We start from the raw sequence: 21569 nt of genomic DNA on the forward strand, positions 1-21569 counted from the left end.
CCTTTGGGATGATCCAGACATTGCTTCTAGAGACGGATTCCAGAGTTCACTCAAATCACCTTTAAGGGCTCTCTCTGCTCTGAAGCTCTCCATCAGCCGCTCTAATCTTGCCGCTTTTTGTGACCTTGTCTCTTTCACCGGCACTTGGGCAAACTCTTTCTTTCCTTTCTTTTGCTCTGGCTACTCCTCTTGAACAGGCTCTAGCCATCTTTTCAATCTTGTAGCCACCCTTGGTGCTCTTGGTGGCTCGCCTTCTTTGTCTTCTTTGAGCCTCATCCAGTGGTTCTGAGATGGGGGGTCATGGCATCTTCCTTTTGCATGTAATGCCCCATAAATCACCTTAGTGATTAGTTCTCCTAGCACAATATATGTTGGATTCTTGTTACCCATCTTCACTAGGTTGTCATGTATATATGCTGCATAATTGATTATCTTTGGAGTGCTCTTCATCATTGCCCAAGTGAACGTTGTGGCAATTGCTCCTGGCGGCATTCGCTACTTTTGTGGCCGCTTCGTGCACATATGGAAGTATTGGTTGTACAACTGACTCATGATTACCACTCTTGGGTTGGCAATATCTTCAAAAGTGTAGTTTCCTTTCTTCTCATTGTACACCTTGACATCATCCCTTCTTTTCGTTACACTATCCCCCTTGTTGGAGAGGTCTAGTGCATTTGCTACAACCTGCTCGGTGATGACTATTTCTATTTCTGGCCTGCCTTGCAGATCTATTACTCTGGCTACTCCGTCTTCTTTTATTGTTGTTACAAACTCCCAAACTCTCTTTATGTCAACCCCTGCCGGCACTGCTTCAAAATAGTTGTGGAGATCAATCTTCTCCAAGTATCTGACCATATTGCTTCTTACAAACTCATAGAGTTCTCGCGACAGCATTGGTAGCTCGATCACATTCCCTTCAGTGTCTTTGAAAACTCCTTGGTAGATCTTTAGGTCGTTCGACTCTAGCAGATCTTCTTGGATCCATGTGCTGGTGGGCTTTAGTGTTCCCTCTGGTATGACGAAGGGCTCCACTTCTTCTACGTAATCTTTAATGGTCATTCTTTTCTTCTTTGCCGGTGACTTCGCAGCTGCCATAGATCCTGTTGCACTCAGTAGTCCGAAGTTAGCGTTTTTTCCATATTAGCTGAGAAACTGAGTTCTAACTATCCAAATGACTTGAAAATTGAAAATAAAGCTTAAAAGGAACTTGTGAAACTGTGCATGTGCTCACAATGCAAATCTGGCCAAAAATTTCCATTTAGACATCCTACGTGTAGGATGTCTTTTTCATCAGAATTGGTTGATACTTGACATGCTGGTAGTGCATGGCTTATGGAACATGGCTATGTGCTTGGATATGGATTTGGGCATCAAAAAGTGAATTTTTTGGCTGATTCAGGCTTTAGGTCACAAATTGGGTAGAAATCCATAACAGGTAGCAATTGATGTCCAAATGGTATATGGGTAGAAAGTCCATAATAGGTAGCAATTGATGTCCAAATGGGTTGAAAATTGGTATATGGGCTCATTGCACCATGGTATTGGCTCCCATGATGTCACTCTTTGCATAGAAGGTCCAAATTATGCTGGAGACATCCTACGCGTAGGATGTCTATTTCATCAAAATGACACGAGATTTGTTCTGTGGGTCGTCCTTGGCCTATGGAACATGGCTATACTCTTGGATTTGGATTTGGACAAGGATTGATGCTTGTAAGAGCCTATGTAGTGTTTTTGGGCTCAAAAAGTGTATCTTGAAGGTGTTGGGGGTCAAAAATGATTAGAATGGCTTCAAAATTGATATATGAGCTCTTCATGATGAGGTGATTGGATTTGGAATGGACAAACATCCTCTGTAGGCCAAAAATGTCAAATAGACATCTTACGCGTAGCATGTCTACTTCACCAATTTTTGCTTCTGACCACACAGATTGGTTGGTGATGTGTTGATGAATGTGTTGTGCAAGTTTCATGTGATTTGGACAAGATTTGGTAGTTCTATGGCCCATTATTGACTCTATGTCCTAACTTTGCGTTTTTTCATGCATATGAGGTCAATATTGGTCCAAATGTGATGAGACTTGGTGGATAGTATGTAAAGGTCATTCATAAAATGTGTATGATGAAAAATATTGGGATCTGTGCCCAGAAATGCCCTTGAGACATCCTACACGTAGGATGTCTCCTGATGATTTTTTCATGGATTGTGCCCCTAGTGCCTGCCCTTGGTCCCCCTGAGTCCCTTTTGAACCTAATTTCAACAAAAAAGTCAAATGGATAGAAATTAACTCCCTGTGTGGACTTCAGAGCCTCCGAGCCGTTTTCTAACTTTTGGAGTGATTTTTGGCGATGAAATTTCTTGATGTTGGTCTTTATAGCTTCCTGATCCCTTGGGGATCCTTGCCGTATGGTTTTTGTCGACTTTGGCTTCACCGGAGCTTCATTTGGCAATTTGTCGCTCTAGAAGCACCCGTGGTTGCGTTTACATGTCTTCGATGATTTGTGGTGGTCTACCACCATAGGACTTGGTTGTTGATGGTCTAGGAAAGCTGCTCGCGAAGTTTGGTGGCAAGCGGGCATGCGGTTTGGATGCGAGAGCAATTTGACGCTTTGTGTGTCTGATGCCGTTTCTGAAGTTTAGTGCCGCTTCGGGTCACTTTTTGGTCATGTGGGTCACATAGACTTGTCGAGCATGTCGAGATGCTCCTACCCATGAAATTTGGTAGCATTTGGGCCCCTTTTCGTCGATTTCTCATTTGGTGGCCTCTTGCGGGATTTTAGGAATTAGGGTTTTTTCCGATGGTTTTCTACTGCCTTTGGACATCTAGGACTGGTCTCCTATGCTAGGGTAAGCTGCCGATGAAGTCTCGTTGCTTTTGGGTGAGCCATTAGGTCGCCGCCTCTACTTGTAGGTCTCTACCGCTCGCTTTGTGTGTGAACCCTACGCTAATTTTCGCGACAAAACGACAAACAGGCACGAAAAGCTCAAGGTGGTGAGCCTACCTCTCATGTCTGAAGCTTGTCGGGTAGTCGTGCACGTTGTAGAAGCTGCTGGAAGGTCCGTCCGCTCTAGGTGGCAGAAGCTCTCTCCATAAGGTCAATAGTGAAAATGAGCTAAAAATGAGGTGAAAATTTCTTATAGTGGAGGTCTCCGAACCACTTTTCATGAAATTTGACATGTGCTCCTATCTTCTTGCGAGATGGGGTTTAGGCTCAAAAATTTCTTGATTTGGACTCCATTTGACCTGTTTACCAGAAATTTGGCATTTCGGTCAAAACCTGGCCAAAACACGCTATCTGCTCCAGTCTCATAATTGCACCCCCACTGTACCATAGGTTGTCCTAAAGTCACTGATCATCCCTCTATTTTTTGTTTTTCATTACGATCGTTTTTCACCTGCTTTTTGTAATTTTGAAGTTTTTATGCCGAAAATTAGCAAAATTAAAAGAAAAATAGCAATTCAAACCCAAAAAATCCCTAAAAATAATAATAAATCACAAACATCTCCGCAAAACATTACATACACTCGCATGCAATTTTTATGGCCGGATTTCTCCGTTTTACCAATATTTTGTTCGAAAAATGGCTATTTCTACTTATATACACACACCTAGGGGGTTGATTTGGCGTTTGGCCCCATATATCTATAGATACATGCTGTATAAGGGCATATGTACTTGGGTTAGTCCAAAAAATTTCATAATCAAACAACAACCCTTAAAATAGTCGAAAATCATGCCCTTTTTTGCTCTTTCTGCTATTGGTTCCGCGTTTGAGAATGCCTCCCCCCCCTCCTATCCGGATTCCTCCTAGACGACAAGGTATCGCCTCGGAGTATGTGCCGTGCATAGGTTGAAAAAGTTGTGCTAATGCTTGGCCGATTAATGTGGCCTTAATTGATGCATACTCGGTCAATGCATGGAAAAATTAATGCTGTGCAAGAGAAGGGAATAAGCAAGATGCTTATTGGCATTCGCCGTCGAGGTTTCATGTTTTCTTTGTAAGTAACAGTTGTAACTCTATTGCTCTCCGTTTAATTGTATTTTTTGCAAAAGGCAATCGCTTTGCCGCTTCTGTTGAGATAGACGTAGTTGTTTTTATGGTTAGGATTGGCTTGGCGAACCGTAGTTCTTTTGCTGTCCATTGGTAGCTTGTTATTGTCGGTTTTTGTAGGTGTTTTGATACTTCCTTAGTTGCCACTTGTTTGTTGCGGATTGGCATCCACATAAGTCCGCTGTCCTTTTTCAAATGCAGCTGTCTACCTTCCGTTGTTGCTTGTACTGAAGGGAGTTCCTTTTGCTTTTGTTTTGGTATCCAAATATGAGTAACATTTGGGTTATTAATGAGCATTTTCTTTGGAATCCATATCTGTTTTATGCCCTTGGTGTTTGGTTGAACTATCTGCTTCGGTTGAATTCTTTCTTTGCATTGTTGTTTGTCTGCCATGTCATTTCTATCCTTCCGCATCCATACTTATTTCCCTTGTTTTGGTAACCTAGATCTTTGCACTGCGGTCGGTGACTTCGTATGTCTTCAGTTAGCATGGTTGGCTTTTACATGTCTGTTGGTCTTGGGCATCATGTTGTTCGTTGGTGGCATTCTTGCTTTTGGCTTTTTTGGTAGTAGCTGATTATTCCGGTCTTGCTGAGCAAAGGCTATTACTTGTTGTTCGTGTGCATGCTGAATTTTGATTGCATTTGCATTCCAATCTATCTGCACATTGTACTCTTTTTGCCAAGGTGTTGAGCCAGCAGAGGATCACACCCACATTTTTGCTTACACTCATCATTTTTGTAACCATTGATTGTAATAAATGTCTTTCCGACATTGATTTTGAATTGAGCCGTTCATTAAGTAACAGGACTCCATTGAGTTTCCAGCTTGTAATCCCGAAGTAATTTCACTTGCCGATGTAATTAGTTAGAGATGTTCTCACCTCCAAGGCTGAGGTATATAAGCCAAAGTTTTGTAACCTAAGGAGAGATTCAGTTTTAATCAAAGTGAGTTTTTGAGCGCCGTGACTGTGTCTGAGAGAGAGAGAGAGAGAGAGAGAGAGAGAGAGAGAGAGAGAGAGAGAGAGAGAGAGTCTTATCTACTTGCTACGCGAGCTACGGAGCCGCCATTGGAGAAGCGACACCGCCATTGTGTTAGCAACGGCGAGAGCTACGCACTGATACCAAGAGTGCGCGCTATCGGCTTCTATGTGTGGTAAGTTCCTACGAGCTTCGGTGTGAGTTTTCTTCCAACTCGTGTGTCGGAATAGAGCATGCAGCATATCTATAGAACCACAACGAGTAGAGCTACACATTAGTACCATCGGGGTCAAGTTTCGGTCACCTGTATTTTTCGGCCTGTCTTCATACGCGTTTACCGCACGGAGTGGTTATAGGTTGATTTTGCAGTTCAAGTCTTTAGGGTGTTGTTCTTACCTCGTGCATAGACTTCCCCTTGAGTTTGAGATTGATTCAATGATTCTAGATCCTGTTTCGTATAGCATTTGTTCGTAGTATGGATTTCAGTCACTTGCGTATTTTAGAACTTAAATTTGATTTCCTTAGTAGTGATTGTCTTTAGAAGGTCGAGTAGGTGATTTGACACCCACATAGTTGTTTCCATGCGCCTGCGGGTCAAGCTCCGTCCTCATCTGACAAATTCTGTTGTTGGTTGAGTTCTCACTATTTAGCTTCCGCTACCGGCGTAACCGCCTTAACATTTGGTGCCGCTGTCGGGGACGAGAGCCCTAAGTAGGTGACCTTAGACTAATCCTACGAGGTGAGTCGTATAAACTACTTTGTATACTTTAGTTAGAAAAGATCTAGGAGTGGTGGACTCCAAAGATCTCGAGAGATACTAGGAAGTGGGGTATTGCTGGGTCTTCCGTGTTGACAGTATTTTTAGTTTAGCTTTTGTTGTTTTGTTGGTGTTGAGTAGTTGTTGATAGAAGAAGAATTTGCTAGTCCGTGAGTGACAGTGGATATCTTTAAAATCACAATTACCAAACCCATTTTATGATTAGGAATAGCTTAGGTAGGACTTCATTTGATCCTGATCTAGAGCTAGTAATCATTGGAGTATTTGCTTGATATGGTTGATTGCATGTTAGATCACTAAACCGTCGAGTTGGTAGTGAAACTTGCAATAAACAAAAGTCAGAGAAATTTTCTGTGTATCTGGGAGTTGCTGAGCACTAGAGAAAGCTTTAGGAAGGATTCTGTGCCAAAAAACTGGAAATATGCAACTTAAGACATCATACGCGTATGATGTCTAAATGACCAAACAGAGACCAAAACAAAAATTTTGACTTTACCAAAGTGTTCAAAAGGGGGGTTATACCCTAATTTCAACTTAAAACAAGAGCATTAACACTCAAAGAAACCCAAAAAGACAAGTCGGAGTCCTAGAAACGCAAAGAATAGGAAATTGTGGATTCAGATCTTGTTTTTACATTCAAACCTGACAAAAACACTTGAAACTCAATTGTAAACATTGGAGAAGGCTTAAAACCAAGAATAGTCAAAATCTGGGACAAAAGACATCATACGCGTATAATGTTTTTTAGCACATCCACTGCTTATTTTTGATATCTGACCTGACAAGATTGTTACAAGCACTGTAGAAAGCATAAATATCAAGTCTTGACCCAAATTGATGAAAAAGACATCATACGCGTAAAATGTCTTTGACCTAATTTTGGACATATTTTGATACTTTGCCAACACAGATCCATTGTAATAGCTGTCTAGAGGTTATATTTCAAGTTTCATCCCATTTGGATCACAATTGACCCAAAACAAGTCAAAAGCGGAAAATTGCCAAGAAAAGCCTAAATTAGCCATAACTTGCTCAAACAGAGTTCAAACTAAATTTTGTGAGTGGACAGAGCATAAGGGGGCTACTGAGAGTGAGCATAACCAAAATAGTCCAGATCTGTGAAAAAGGCCATCATACGCGTATAATGTCTTTTTCAGCATAACTGCAACAAAATTCTCACTTGATGAAACAGAAGTTGTCCAACTGACAAGATTAAACAATTGACCAAGTATCAATCAGTTTGGATCAATTCTGACCACAAAAACTTGGGGAAAACAAATTGCTGAGACGGAAAAGTTAAAGTCCTCTAGGGAATTGATGAATTTGAGATCGGGCAGGAATCTCCAGAATAACCAACCAAAACAAGGGGAACAAGCAAGTGTCATATCAACCGAGGGAAGTGTAAACCAAAGTTGGGTGCAACCATTAGAGCCGATCTTTGAAGGAAGTATCTCTGATACTTCTTCGGAGAGATCTTACGAGATTTTCACCGAACACTTGGAATACTTGAACCTGAACAACAGAGAAAATATGGCAGCAGGATCATCAAACCCTTCCGCCACAATGAAGCTATTGTTCATAAAATACCAGTACGACAATGAGCAAGGTGCCAAGATCTACAAAGATGGAATGGACCGCTATTGTGTAAAGATAGAGGAGAGACCTAGTGAGTTCAAGGACTTAGTGCCTGTGAGCTATAGTGGAGATAGATATCTAGATGACGAGGGTACCATGTACTTGGTAGTCCTAAACCCTAACATTGTGGACAAGTGGGGATGGATGGGCAACAAAGCCAAAGTAGATGAAGAACTTGAGGAGAAAGCACCAATAATGAACTTCCCTGATGCGAGGTTAAGAAGAGAGAATGAAACTACAAGGATCAACACTGATAACATCTATGTGGGGCTATATAAATATAATAATGGGGAGCAAGATCTCTATTATAGATGTGAAGAACCCTACACCGGAGAGTTGACAGACCAAAAAAGACTTTATGTCTTTACCTACACAGAGGGATCGGAAGTGAAAATTGCCGCTTACGACAAGTATGGGAGGCAATACTCAACAATGGGCAAGAAAGAATTAGAAGGATATACATACTTTGGGGGACCACTACATCAGTATTATGTTACTTCTAGCTCACAAAGACCAGCACCAACAAATGGAGTGCAAAACCCAATGACGACAGGAGGACAAAGAACTCACGCTGCTGACTCTTTCAGTCAACCTCAGTACTCGAAACCCGGACCAATGGGATCATTACATTCCAGAGAGTCAATGGATACGAACCGAGGTAGTGCAGTTCCAATCCCCACGTATACCACTCTAGGTCCAAGGTTCGAAGTGGAACCATCACAATTACCTCCTAGTAGTAGATTCAGGGCGAGGGAACCGACAAGGGTAACCCATGAAGTCCATGATGCTAGAGAAAGCTTTAGCCGGGGACACAAGAGCAATGAGATTGGTAGCAGACCATAGACGCATGAGACCATCTCAAGTAGCGAAGTGTATGCCAAAGAAGTATGGTGGTTCAGGAGATCCGTATGCACATGTGTCACTCTTTAAGCAAGTCTTAAGAGCTGAGCAGATAACAGATTTCCATACACAATATGAGGGATTTGGTCTTACTCTAGAAGGTACGGCATTGACATGGTTTCAACCACTGAACATAGAGGGATTCCATGACATTGACCATTTGCTAAGAGAGTTTGCTGAGGAATTCTCAAAACGAGGGATTAATCACAATACGGTCTCACAAATATATGCTTTTAAACAGAGAGAACACGAAAAAGTGAAGGAAGCTTCACTTCGCTTCAAACAATACATTGAGAGATGTCCAGTACGTGAATGACCACAAGATGACAGACTATCTGTTCTCTTTATTGAGGGATTGAGAAACGACACTCTCAAGAAGGACTTGCACTTGAAAGCTTGTACAAGTTTCGAGCAAGTAACGAGAGAAGCATTGTACTTAGTGGATAACTGTACGATTTATGGAGAGGTGTCAGCGGATACAGATTTTGCATCCAGTAGCTCTTCCTCCGTAGCGAGCGAGACTACCACTAAAAAGAATGTTCAAACAACAACCATGCCAAATGTAGAGCAAATGATAGAAGATGCTCTAAAAAGGATGGCACCATACCAAAAACCATTGCCAAAAACACTGAAATGGTGTGCTATTGAACAAAAATGGACAAACCACCCAACAGAGGAGTGCTATTACAACAAAGGATATGTAAGGGAGCGTCAGTATGCACCTCCTGCTCAATTAGCACCACCTCAGGTACATCCGGTACCTCGATACCCAACGGAAAATGTACCAGGACCTATGGGGATAGAAAGACCGCAACCGGTATTGGGACAACAACCGCCTTTACCAGGAGCAAGACCAGTGGGCATTAGATATGCACCAACCTTAGAGAATCAGGAAGAACAAGCCTTAGTGCCTGTTCAAGCCTATTATGAAGAATCTGGTGCACACATGTCTCCAACTGTGTATTACCCACCAGAAGAACCCAAACAATCAGAACCATGGGGCATGATTGGGAATGTTGGAATACCAACAGTTACAAGTGCTTCTGATGAAGAGAGATACAATTTGGATGCAAGAACATTGATGTTCATAGCTCATGGAGGGTTAACAGGACAAAGACCATCCTATCCACAAAGGACGAATCAAATGGGACCAAGACCAGCACTAGGACCCTGTTACAAGTGTGGAGGTGACCATCTGATGAATGTTTGTCCACATTTGCTACAAAAGAAATCTGGAAAAAATGGGGAAAACCAGCAATAAGGAAGACTAGGTTGAAACTCCAATTAGCAGATGGACACATGGAGAAACCTATGGGGTTATTAGAGAAAGTTGTAGTGACTTCTTGCGGCATTGAATACGAACATACTTTTGCTATTGTCGATTTTGGCAAGGAGAATAACTATGATATCATACTGGGAAGACCATTCATGAGACAGTTGAAAATGGTCCAGGATTGGGGCTACGATCACATATACCTGAGAAATATGGAAACCACTACACGTGTGAACCTGAAAGACCATAGCTACAAAGATGTGAACCGAACACCGGTAGAGGAGTTTGATTCAGCTACTTTGGCGGGATCCGAATTTCCAGCTTGGTTAGGTAAACCCAAGGAGTTATGGATGTGTGGAGCTTTGCAATGTGGAATTCTGAAACGAGAAGAATGTGTTTTAGAAAGGGCTATCGAAGACGAAGATTATATAGGAGAACCCTTTCCAGAGGACACGCTTGAACCATTAGAATGGACACACATTCTAGCAACCCTAGATGTTTGTGCAATTTCGGATGGTCCCACAACAAAATTTTGCGACAAGGACGGGTACGACGTGGTTCCGTACTTCATGTTGAGAACTGTACTCGAAAAAGAAACTGAAAAGAACGATACACTGGAAAAGGAAGATGAAGAGGAGGTGTTTCACGACATTCCCGATCATCCAGAGTGGGAAAATGAAGCAGACAACGAGTCAACGGACAATTCAAGCGGAAATGAAGAAACTATAACGGATGTCCGATTTTATGATTTTCCGAACCAAACTAAAAAATGCCAGAAACGCTATAGAGCAAAGAGAAAAACAAAGGGGGTTAGAACCAATCCGATGCCTAGAATAAGAGGAAAAAATCAATTCCTAATGCTAGTAAAGGCGGAAGATTGTGTTAAGGACAAGATTTCTGGAAGAATGAGAGGCAATGATCAAAAGAGCTTATGAAAAAACAAAAGAGGCTCAAGAAATCGAGTTCAAAGGAATGGAACGAAAAGTGAAACTGAAAAATCAGAAAAGAACAAGCGCAACAGAGAACACACGGAGTCCAAGCTAGAACGTAGAAACAAGTACAGAGAGCTCAAGAAAACTCTGAAAGAAGTTTGGACGACAGAAATTGAGAGTGGAGAGGACGAAAACGCCAAAATCTAAGAAAACATGGATGTTCCCTCCCACTACAGGAAATTCACAATAGAGGATAGGAAGGTGGTATTAACCCAACCTATTCGAGAGAGAAGGGAGAACGAATCTTATGACGGACCGGAGGATGCAAAAAAAGTTGATTTAGCAGCTCCAGGTGAGACACCTAGACCGGTGTACATAGCCACAGATTTGTCTCCAGGCGAGGAAGAGAGACTTTTGAGTCTTCTCAGAGAATATAGGGATGTGTTTGCATGGTCTTATAAGGACTTAAAGGGAGTTGACCCATCGATATGCCAACACACAATCCCACTGAAACAAGACGCAAAGCCTAGCAGACAGAGACCATACACATATAATGATACGTTTGCTAAGCGAATCAAAGAAGAGATAGATAAGCTAATGGAAGCTGAATTCATATACGAGATTGAACACACCGATTGGGTATCTCCGATTGTGGTAGTACCCAAGAAGAACGGAAAACTCCGAGTGTGTGTCAACTTAAAGAAAGTGAATGTTGCGACAATCAGGGACAATTATCCCTTGCCGATAACTGATCATGTTCTAGAGCGTGTATCAGGGAAAACAACATACTCTTTTCTTGATGGTTTTTCAGGATATAACCAGCTAGCCATAGCACTGGAAGATCAACATAAAACAGCTTTTGCAACGGAGTGGGGAATCTATGCTTATAGGGTTATGCCTTTTGGTCTAACCAATGCTCCCGCAACCTTCCAGAGGCTGATGACGCATGCTTTCAAAGAATACTTAAGGTTGTTTTTAGAAATATACATGGATGACTTATGTGTACATTCTCTTCTGAGAGATGAGCATCTAGAACACCTAAGAAAAGTATTTGAGAAATGTAAGACATATCGCATTTGTCTCAATCCTGAGAAATGTGTGTTTATGGTCCGACAGGGCAGAATTCTGGGACATTGCGGTTATTATAGACGATTCATTTACATGTACGCTATAATAGGCCAACCACTTTACAGGCTAATAGTGAACTTTGAATGGAGAGAGGAGTGTGAGGAATCATTCAAGAAATTGAAAGAGGCACTCATTACTGCTCCAGTCTTGAAATCACCAGATTGGGAGAAGATATTCCATGTGCATATAGATGCTTCGGCATATGCAATAGGATGCATTCTGGCTCAGCCAGAAGAAGGAAACATGGATTTTCCTATCTGTTACGCCAGTCGACAGCTCAACAATGCAGAGAAGAATTACACCACAACAGAGCGAGAAGGATTAGGAATGATATATGCTGTGAAGAAATTTCGGCATTATCTTCTAGCCAACAAGTTTGTGTTTTTTACGGATCACCAAGCTTTGCTCTACCTAGTGAATAAACCATGCAATACCGGGAGAATAGTGAGATGGTTCATTATCTTACTGGAATTCGACTTCACGGTAGTAGTAAAGAAAGGAAAAACACATCTTAGAGCTGATCATCTTTCGCGATTGACGAATGGAGAAGACCCTATAGGAGTAGATGACGACATGCCAGACGCATACTTGTTCAACATAGAAATGATACCGAAGTGGTCTCAAAATGTCGTTAACCTATTAACCTATGGAGGAGAGTTCGATCGAAGAGAATACAACCAGAAACATATTGCTATTCAGCAATCCAAGAATCTTCAATTGGTTGCAGGAAGGTTGTATCAATTGGGAAATGATCATGTTTTACGACTATGCATCAATCCTGAGGAATATAATATGTATCTGCGCGAAGCACATGTTCAGGAATGTGCATTTCATTGTTCAAGAAGGAACACATATAGGAATTTGTTACAATTGGGAGTCTATTGGCCAGGAATGAAAGAAAGCGTACATGAATATGTCACTGTATGTATTGTATGTTCATCAAAACCGCTAGCAGAGTATTCGACATTATATCAGATAATGATCGCTCCAGAATGGAGTCAGTATATTGTTGAATATCTCACAAATAGAACTTTCCCAGAAGGAACGTCAAAAGCTCGTCAGAAATCTGTAGAGACAGAAGCTAGAGATTACGCTTTAATAGGAGATCAACTCTATAAGAGAGGTAAAGACAACCAGCTTAGGATTTGCGCATCAGAGACTGAGTATGTGATAATACTAGAGCAAGCTCATGGAGGAGTAGGTGGAGGCCATTTCTCAAGTGATAAGACAGCAAAACTTGTCTTAGCCGCAGGAATATGGTGGCCAACATTACATATGGACGCTGAGGAATACGTTAAACGGTGCGATGACTGTCAGCGGACCAAAGTACCACTTAAAAGAGATGATATGCCGCTTAGACCAATGATGGGGGCAAGAGCTTTTGCAAAATGGGGGATTGATTATGTCGGACCCATTTCACCTCCTGCATATAAGACTCATGCACAATACATCGTTGTGGCTACAGACTATCTAACAAAGTGGGTCGAAGCAAAGGCAACTCAAAAAGCAGATGCCAGGACCACGGCACAATTTCTATATGAATACGTCTTTGTACGATATGGATTGCCAATAGAAATTGTGAGTGATCGAGGCACACATTTTATAAATGAAGTAATAGAGATCCTTCTAGATGAATTCATGGTAATGCATAGGAAATCAGCCCCGTATCATCCACAAGCAAATGGACAAGCTGAAGCAACAAACAAAACCATATGCACGGTCCTTACGAAGATTGTATCTGAGTCGAGAACTGACTGGGACCAGAAGTTGCATTCAACATTATGGGCGTATAGGGTAGCATATAAACATCAATAGGAACGACCCCATACAACATGGTTTTTGGGCTAAATGCTATCTTACCAATAGAATTCTTGATTTCAACCTTAAGGGTGGCTAAGGATCTAGAGTGGACAGGGCACGAGCTTTCTGATAGAATAGATGACCTGGAAAAGCTAGATGAGCTTCGCCTAAAAGCAATAGCTTCTATCTACGCTCAAAAAAGGCGACAAAAGGAATTTTTTGATAAGCATGTGCGGACTAAAGAGTTTAAGGTTGGGGACTATGTCCTAGTTTACACTCTGAAACAACATGCTAAGAAGCTTAAAAAGCGAGGGATGGGACCTCGGTGATTAAAGATCTATCACCAAGCGGAGCCGTCAAGCTTGCTACATTAGACGGAGAAGAAATGCCCAATTGGATTAGTGGATGCAGAGTGAAAAAGTATCTTTTGCCGCTAACCCAAGACATGCTTCTCAAAATACATCAAGAAAAGATGCGTGTCCAGAAAAAGAAAAAGATTATGGAGGAAGCGCAAGCCGAGGCGAAGGAAAAAATGGAGAAAAGAAGACTACTGCGTCAGAAACAGCGCAATGAAGGAGCAATACGAATAAATGCAGTCAGTATAACAGAAATGGCTAATGACAAAGAAGAACCCATCATTGAATGCAAGGTAGGAACCAACCAAATCAAAGCCAGAGCACTATTGGATTCAGGAGCACAAACTAACCTACTTTCACTTAGTTTGTATAGACAATTGACAAATGACACTAAACTACAAACTGCCAAGCAAGAGTTAAAAAGTTACTCTGAGAATTCAATCAAAACTGTCGGATGCACAGTTTTACATATACAGATTAACCAGTATGTGTATCCTCATATGTTTTACGTGGTTGAAGACCAAGCTACACAACATCCATTATTGCTAGGACAACCATGGCAGAAGCAATACAATGCAATGATTGACTGGAGTTCTAAATCAGTGCTTATCAAATACGAAGGTGAAAGTCAATCAGTTAAGTTCACCAAAGTATCAGAGACAACTCCAAAGGACGAATCCAAAGACAAAGGTAAACAACAACCAGAGAAAAAGAAGAAGCAATGGCAACCAAAAGTTTCTATACAACCGGATTACTCTTCGACGAGGAATTCTCAACAGTGGATAAGGAAGACAAGCAATAATATAACAGCTCAACCTTGGGAAAAAACGGAGTCAAAGTTGGTATGGAGACCAAAAAAGGTTGTGCCAGAGAACACAAAGGTGGAAAACAGAGTCTTCAATACCAGACAAAAAAGTGATTCCAGACAATCAAGGACAGTGAAACAGATCTGGATTCCAAAGAAGTTCATGACGGGACAAAGCTATAGCAAGCAAATTTGGATCCCAAAGATTTGTAAACAGGAACTCCCTTCGGTACAATCAACGGAAACTCCTAGGTATTTCAAGGCGAGGAAATCAACACAAAAAACAAAGCAGGTTTGGGTCGCAAAGAGTTTGTGGCAAGCACAAGCAAAGCGGAAGCAGATTTGGATTGTAAAAAAGAACAACAAAGTAAAAAGGAATCCATCTACTGATTCTACTATCGAAGTGCCAAAACCAACCACCAATCCTTCAATCAAACAAAGAGCAGCTTTATTGGAAAGACTGTTGTATCATCGCTCTACAATTGCATTGGGAAATTATGACCAAAACAACTACAATGCTTCGCCCACAGACACTTCATAGCCGTCCGGGAGGACTCAGACTAGGAGGGGGGGAGGTATACAGGCATACAAGAGTTACAAAGCAGCTACAAGCGCCAAAAACAAAGAAAAACAAAAATTATATTACAAGGATAGTGTTTTACATGATTTTGCAATTTTTATGTTTGATTGCGGATATTGATAATATTTATGCCCTTATATACCTTGTTTTGCAACAAGAAGAGATCAAATGATGAATTTGGGTCTCTAGACGTGTAAATATCACTAAATAAGAGTGTTTTTGGAGCTAAAAAGTGGAAAAAAGTGGTAATCCAAGTCCAGAAATCACAAATAAGTGTATATTCATATCCACAGGGTTACCAGCTATTTATTGTGTATGTTTGGAATTTTTTGGCTTCAATTTGCTATTTTTCTTTATTTTTTATGATTTTCTTAATAAAAAAAATTTAAAAAAGCAGGTGAAATGAGATCGGAAAAAAGAAAAGAATAGACGGTGATGGTCCTAATGAGAAGGGCAACCCATGGTAAAAATTGAGTACAATTCTGAAAAAGTTGCGGAAAGCCCGAAATGACAGAATTTTGGCAAAGTGGACAGATTTCTCAGAAACAGGTCAAACGGAGTCCAAATTGAGAAATTTCAAATCCTAAAGTGCATTTCACGATGAGATAGGAGCACATGTCAAATTTGGTAACAAGTGATCCGGGAAGTCCGAAGTTAAGTATTTTTCACTTCACTTTCAAGCTCATTTCCACTATTACCTTCTTGGAGAGAGCAAAGAGCACACAGGAGCATCCAACCTTCTACAGCCTTCTACGACTGCTACGAGAGCTCAGAGGACACCAGACATGAGAGGTAGACTCGTTGCCATAAGCTTTTGATGCTTATCGTTAACTTTTGTCGCGAAAACTGACCAAAACCAAGAAACAAGAGCAGACGGGGAATGGGGAAGAATGCTAGGTAGGGGCACAAACGCCTAACCAAACCTTGCAAGAACTTATAGATGGGTTACCCTAGTATAGAAGATGGGTTTCTAACACTCAAAGCTCGAGAAAGAACGACTAGAAAAACCCTAGGTCAACAGAGCCTGCAAGAGGCAAACATGAAAAAGTTGTCGAAACGACACAAAACTTCTCAGGAAGCTTAACAACATTGAGGGCAATGCAACCATGGAGTATCTCCGGGTTTGGATCACCAAAAGTAGGTCGGAACAACCGATTCGGCTGCGGACACACAAAGCGTCATTTTGGTATAACGGCTAAAATTGACGACCAAATGACATGAAACTTCACAAGCAGCTTCAAATATACATGGATGACTTATGTTTGCAAGCAAAATCCAAAAGAAAGCTGATTCACTTACCGATGGTGAAAAAGACGCTTTCGGGCAACCAAATGGAGAAAGATGGAGAACGGGGAGCCAAAGTCAAGTTCAACCAAATAGGTAGCTTCACAACATATCCAATGAGCTGGAAATGCAACTCTCAAGAAGAAAAGTTGAAGAAATTCAACTCGAAGGCAAAAAGACAACTTCGGAGACTGAAATGCCTATAAGGGGGCTTTTTAGCTAAACTGATGACTTTTTAAGTTGAAAACTAGTTAGCAGAGCTTAGGGCACTAGCACAAAGCATTCTTTGCACAAAAAGACCAACATTTCAAGAAAAGATATCATACGTGTATGATGTCTCACAGCATGATTTTCACATCCATTTCAACATTTGAGTGCATAGCCTCATTCCACATGTTAATCACATCCTATGAACCAAGTATCATGAGAATTGGAGTTAGAAAACCCAAGGAAAACCAAAAAGACGCAAAGTAGGCCATAAAATTGATTTTTGGTCCTAATTTTGTCAAAATAACTCCAAACTCATTGAAACTTTGTAGGATTGTTGATTAACACATCTACAAGCTATCTGGAACCAAAAAGCACCATTTTGACACAAAAGACATCATACGCGTATGATGTATATTTGCACTTACAGAGCCAAAATTGCTCATTTGTCATCATACATCCATTATATATATCTAATACATGCTATATATGAAGTTTGGAACCATTTGGTCAAGTGGATCACCCCATTAGCCCAATTGAGGGAAAATCCTTCATCCAAAGCCTATTTTAGCCCAAATCCAACATACTCAAGTCCAAACCAAGATTTGAGTAGATATAGTCCTTCATTAGTACATGAGGAGTCCACAGAACCAATCCCATGCAAAATTGATGAAAAAGACATCATATGCGTATGATGTCTCCAGAGCCATTTTTAGCCCAAAAACTATCCAAAATTCATAAATCCACTGAATAAGCCTATCTAAAGCCATATCCAAGCTTATAGAGAAATTTGGTCCAAAAATACACCAAAAGACATCATATGCGTATGATGTCTCACTATGTGATTTTGGCACCTCAGGGCTTCAACCACCAAACAGAAGTGATCTACATGCCATTTGAAGGTGAACCACCAAGTTTTATCCAATTTGGATCATAAAATCCAATTCCCTTTCAAAATTTTTCCAAGAGCCTGAACTGGACTAAACTGGCCAAAACTTGACCAAATGGGATCCAAACTCAAATCCAAGCTTATGATACTCATGTATACACTATCAGCTACAAGCACAACCAATATGAAGTCATTTTGACACAAAAGACATCATACGCGTATGATGTCTCCAGCATGATTTTGAGCCAAGTTTGCATATTTTTTCACCTACCTTGCATCCTTAGGCCCTGAATAGCTCATGTTTCAATTTTCAAGTCATTTGAATAGTTAAAAGCTTCAATTCGGCTTTCAGTACTAAAAAGACGCTAACTTCTGAAATTGGAGTTACAGCATCCATGGATTCCGCCAAGTCATCAGCAACAAAGAGAAAAAGACCGACAATCAAAGATGCTCTTGCAGAAGCAGAACCCTTTGACATTCCAGCAGAAACCCTCAAGCCAACCAAAACTTGGGTGGAGGAAGCAGTACTGGAACAAGAGGGAATAAAGATCTACCAGGGGACTTTCAGAGATCCTCAAGGGCAAGCGGTGGATATACCGATGATCCCACAAGAATTGGTGGATTATAGCAGGTCAGAGAACATCAGCAGGTACCTGGAAAGGGCAGACTTGCACAGATTCTTCACCTCGAGACCCTCAGGTGTAGATACAAGAAGAGTGTATGAGTTGGCAACCTCCCTTCAGAAGGATGGGAAAGCCACATTGACAGCAATAGATGGAGAGAAAGTAGAGGTACAGATCACTCCACAGCTCATTGCAGATGCATTGAAGCTGCACAACAAAGGGAGCTCTGTCAGGGAAAGAAGGGAGGCTATAGAGGTTTATGGGTCCAAGAAACAGAATGCAACTTACGGAGATATGGCAGACCAAAGAGCGGCAACCCTTTGCCGACTATATAACCAGTTTCTCCATATTTGCAGTAAAAGACCGCAAAAGTATACGACACCACCCCATGCCATTGCAACTACCATCACATGGGCATTGAAGAGCAACATGCCAAAGGAGGTGAATTACGCTCAACACATCCACGAGCAAGTAATTGCCATGCACAACGAGAAGCCAAAGTATATAAGAGGAGCTGAAGTTCTGACAAGAATAGCTTATGAAGCTATTGGAGCCAGAGATCAATGGCCAAAGGTTCCCTCCCAGAATGAGTGGCTTAGAAAAGCCGATGAGGAGGAAGAACAGCCTGAAGTGTCCAAGAGGGCGTCTACAAGAGCACGTAGAAAACTAGAAATAGTTTCAGAACCTGAAAAGAATGTGGATGAGCCGCTTATGAAGAAAGCAAAGAAGAAGGTTGCTCCCAAGCAAACCAAGAGTCAGAAAGCGGCAAGAATGGAAAGACTGGTGGAGCAGTTTAGAGCGGAAAGAGCTCTAAAGGGGGACTTTGAAGAAAAGTGGGTGCCAGACCCCACTAAAGTCGGAACTAGCTCAACCAGGCCACATGTTGATCAATATGATCAATATATTAGAGCTTATGAGGAGTCAGAGGCTATACTGGAGCAGCAACCTGTTGAGCCATACACTGAAGAGGAAGTACAGCTTTTAAAAGCTGAGCTGAAAAAGGACGACAAGGGGAAGAAGAAAGTAGATGAGTCTACTGAACCTCAAGAGAAAGACGGGCAAGCAAACAAAGGGAAAGCCAAGATGACTGAGGACAATCAGCCTTCCTTTACTGATGTACCAAGCCCGAAGAAGACGGAAATCATTGTGGAAGAGACCACAGTAGAGATGGACACGGCTGGTATGGAAAAGCCGGAGGCCGGGACCAAGGAAAAGGAGATAGATCCAATTCAGCAAAAGAAAAACGATTATGAGGATCTGGTAGCGATAGGGTACACTGAAGAAGAGGCCCTTGAGGCGGTTTATGGGATCACCCTACAAAAACGAGATGATCGGAGAGAGACAGAGGAAAATACAAAGAGCACAAAAGAAAGTGATGAGAAGCTGGACGAGCAGAACGTACTAGAAGAGCCGAAGCCAGTGGAGGTGGTGGCCGAAAAAGCTTTAGAGTTGACAGATGAAGATGAAAAAGACATGCACATGGTGCATGAACTGCTCAACAAGATCAAAGAAAGATCCAAGGCAAAGGAAATGGAGATTGAGACAGCCAAACAAAGGGAAGCCGAGTTGCAGAGGAAATTAGAGGATGCTATGACTGAATCTGAAAGTCATAAAGCATCACTCTATGATGCGGAAAACGAGAGAGATGGCTTGATACTCCAGCTAGCCGAGGCTTCAAGAGAAGTAACAAGTGCACAGGAAGCAAGGGAGCGGATGGAAGACGACTTGGAGGCGGCTAAAGATGAGCTCATTGAGCTAAGGGACAGAGTCGAACTCCAAGAAAGAACAATCACTAGACTCAGGACTACCCCTAGAGCTAGCAGAGCAGGAACCGAACAAGAGGGAGCTCTTGTACCAGCTCTGGAAGGCCAGGTCCGAAGCTTACAAAGAGAGCTAAGATTAGAGCAAGTGCAAAGGTTGCACATTGCGGAGGGATCATTGGCAGCAGAGGAGAGGCTCACTTTAGAAAATCAAACACTAAGAACAGAGAATGAGACCCTCCGCAAATAGCTCCAAGATCTACAAGAGCAACAAAGAAGAGAGACAGAGACACCACAAGAAGAATCAGGTGGAGCAGCCATAGAGCTACCAGAAACTGGAGAGGCAACCACAATTGAAGATCCATCCCCAGTTCACGAGGTGGCCTCGACTTCAGGAATCTCTGAAGAAGAAGAACAAAGGCTCCATGACCAAATAGCAAAGTCAACAGAGGAGAGTGACAAGGCGGAAATGGAATGGGAGAGGAGACTCCTAATCTCCATTAGACTTCAGGGATTAGACACAAAAGTGCTCCATGAAGAGTGGATGCAACCCAGCCTGCCTTTCCCTTTGATGAAGTTTGAAGTGATAAAAACGAAAAAGAGAATAGAGGAGGAGCAGTATGTCGCTCTTTACGAAGGCGACATCACAAAAGAGGAACAATCAAAGAAGATTGTAGATTCGCAGCCTAGATGGAGGAAAGGTTGGCTGAACAAATACCCAGCCTACCTCATCTACTTGGTAGAGGCACCAAAGGAGATTTGAGAGGATGCAACCTTCTGCCCGGTGCCAAGAGTCAGAAGCTGGAAAGAGCATGGCCAGATAAAGCCACGACCTCGAGTCTACTATCGATGGCAGACACAGTGACTGATATGATGTATGATCTTTCATTGCAGCCTTCTCCAAAAGTGTTGCACCTCCTATACCAGAGGATTATGTTTTTGCCTAGCTTCCACATGCAAACATTCGAAGAAGCTTTCTACACCGGCTTTTTCACCCACGAAAGCAAAATATTCGGCCCAACCTTGACCATCGGCAACCTACGATACGAATCACATTTGCAGATGCTCAAGACGACAGGACTTTATTGACCAAGCATAAAAGTCATGTCAGGGACGACATGAACGCGGAGGGGGAGAGTGTTGAGCCAGCAGAGGATCACACCCACATTTTTGCTCACACTTATCATTTTTGTAACCATTGATTGTAATAAATGTCTTTCCGACATTGATTTTGAATTGAGCCATTCATTAAGTAACGGGACTCAATTGAGTTTCCAGCTTGTAATCCCGAAGTAATTTCACTTGCCGATGTAATTAGTTAGAGATGTTCTCACCTCCAAGGCTGAGGTATATAAGCCAAAGTTTTGTAACCTAAGGGGAGATTCAGTTTTAATCAAAGTGAGTTTTTGAGCGCCGTGACTGTGTCTGAGAGAGAGAGAGAGAGAGAGAGAGAGAGAGAGAGAGAGAGAGAGAGAGAGAGAGAGAGAGTCTTATCTACTTGCTACGCGAGCTACGGAGCCGCCATTGGAGAAGCGACACCGCCATTGTGTTAGCAACGGCGAGAGCTACGCACTGATACCAAGAG

This window comes from Adiantum capillus-veneris, chromosome 12 (genome assembly GCF_014529385.1).
Source record: "Adiantum capillus-veneris isolate H3 chromosome 12, ASM1452938v2, whole genome shotgun sequence".
NCBI classification, from domain to species: Eukaryota; Viridiplantae; Streptophyta; class Polypodiopsida; order Polypodiales; family Pteridaceae; genus Adiantum; species Adiantum capillus-veneris.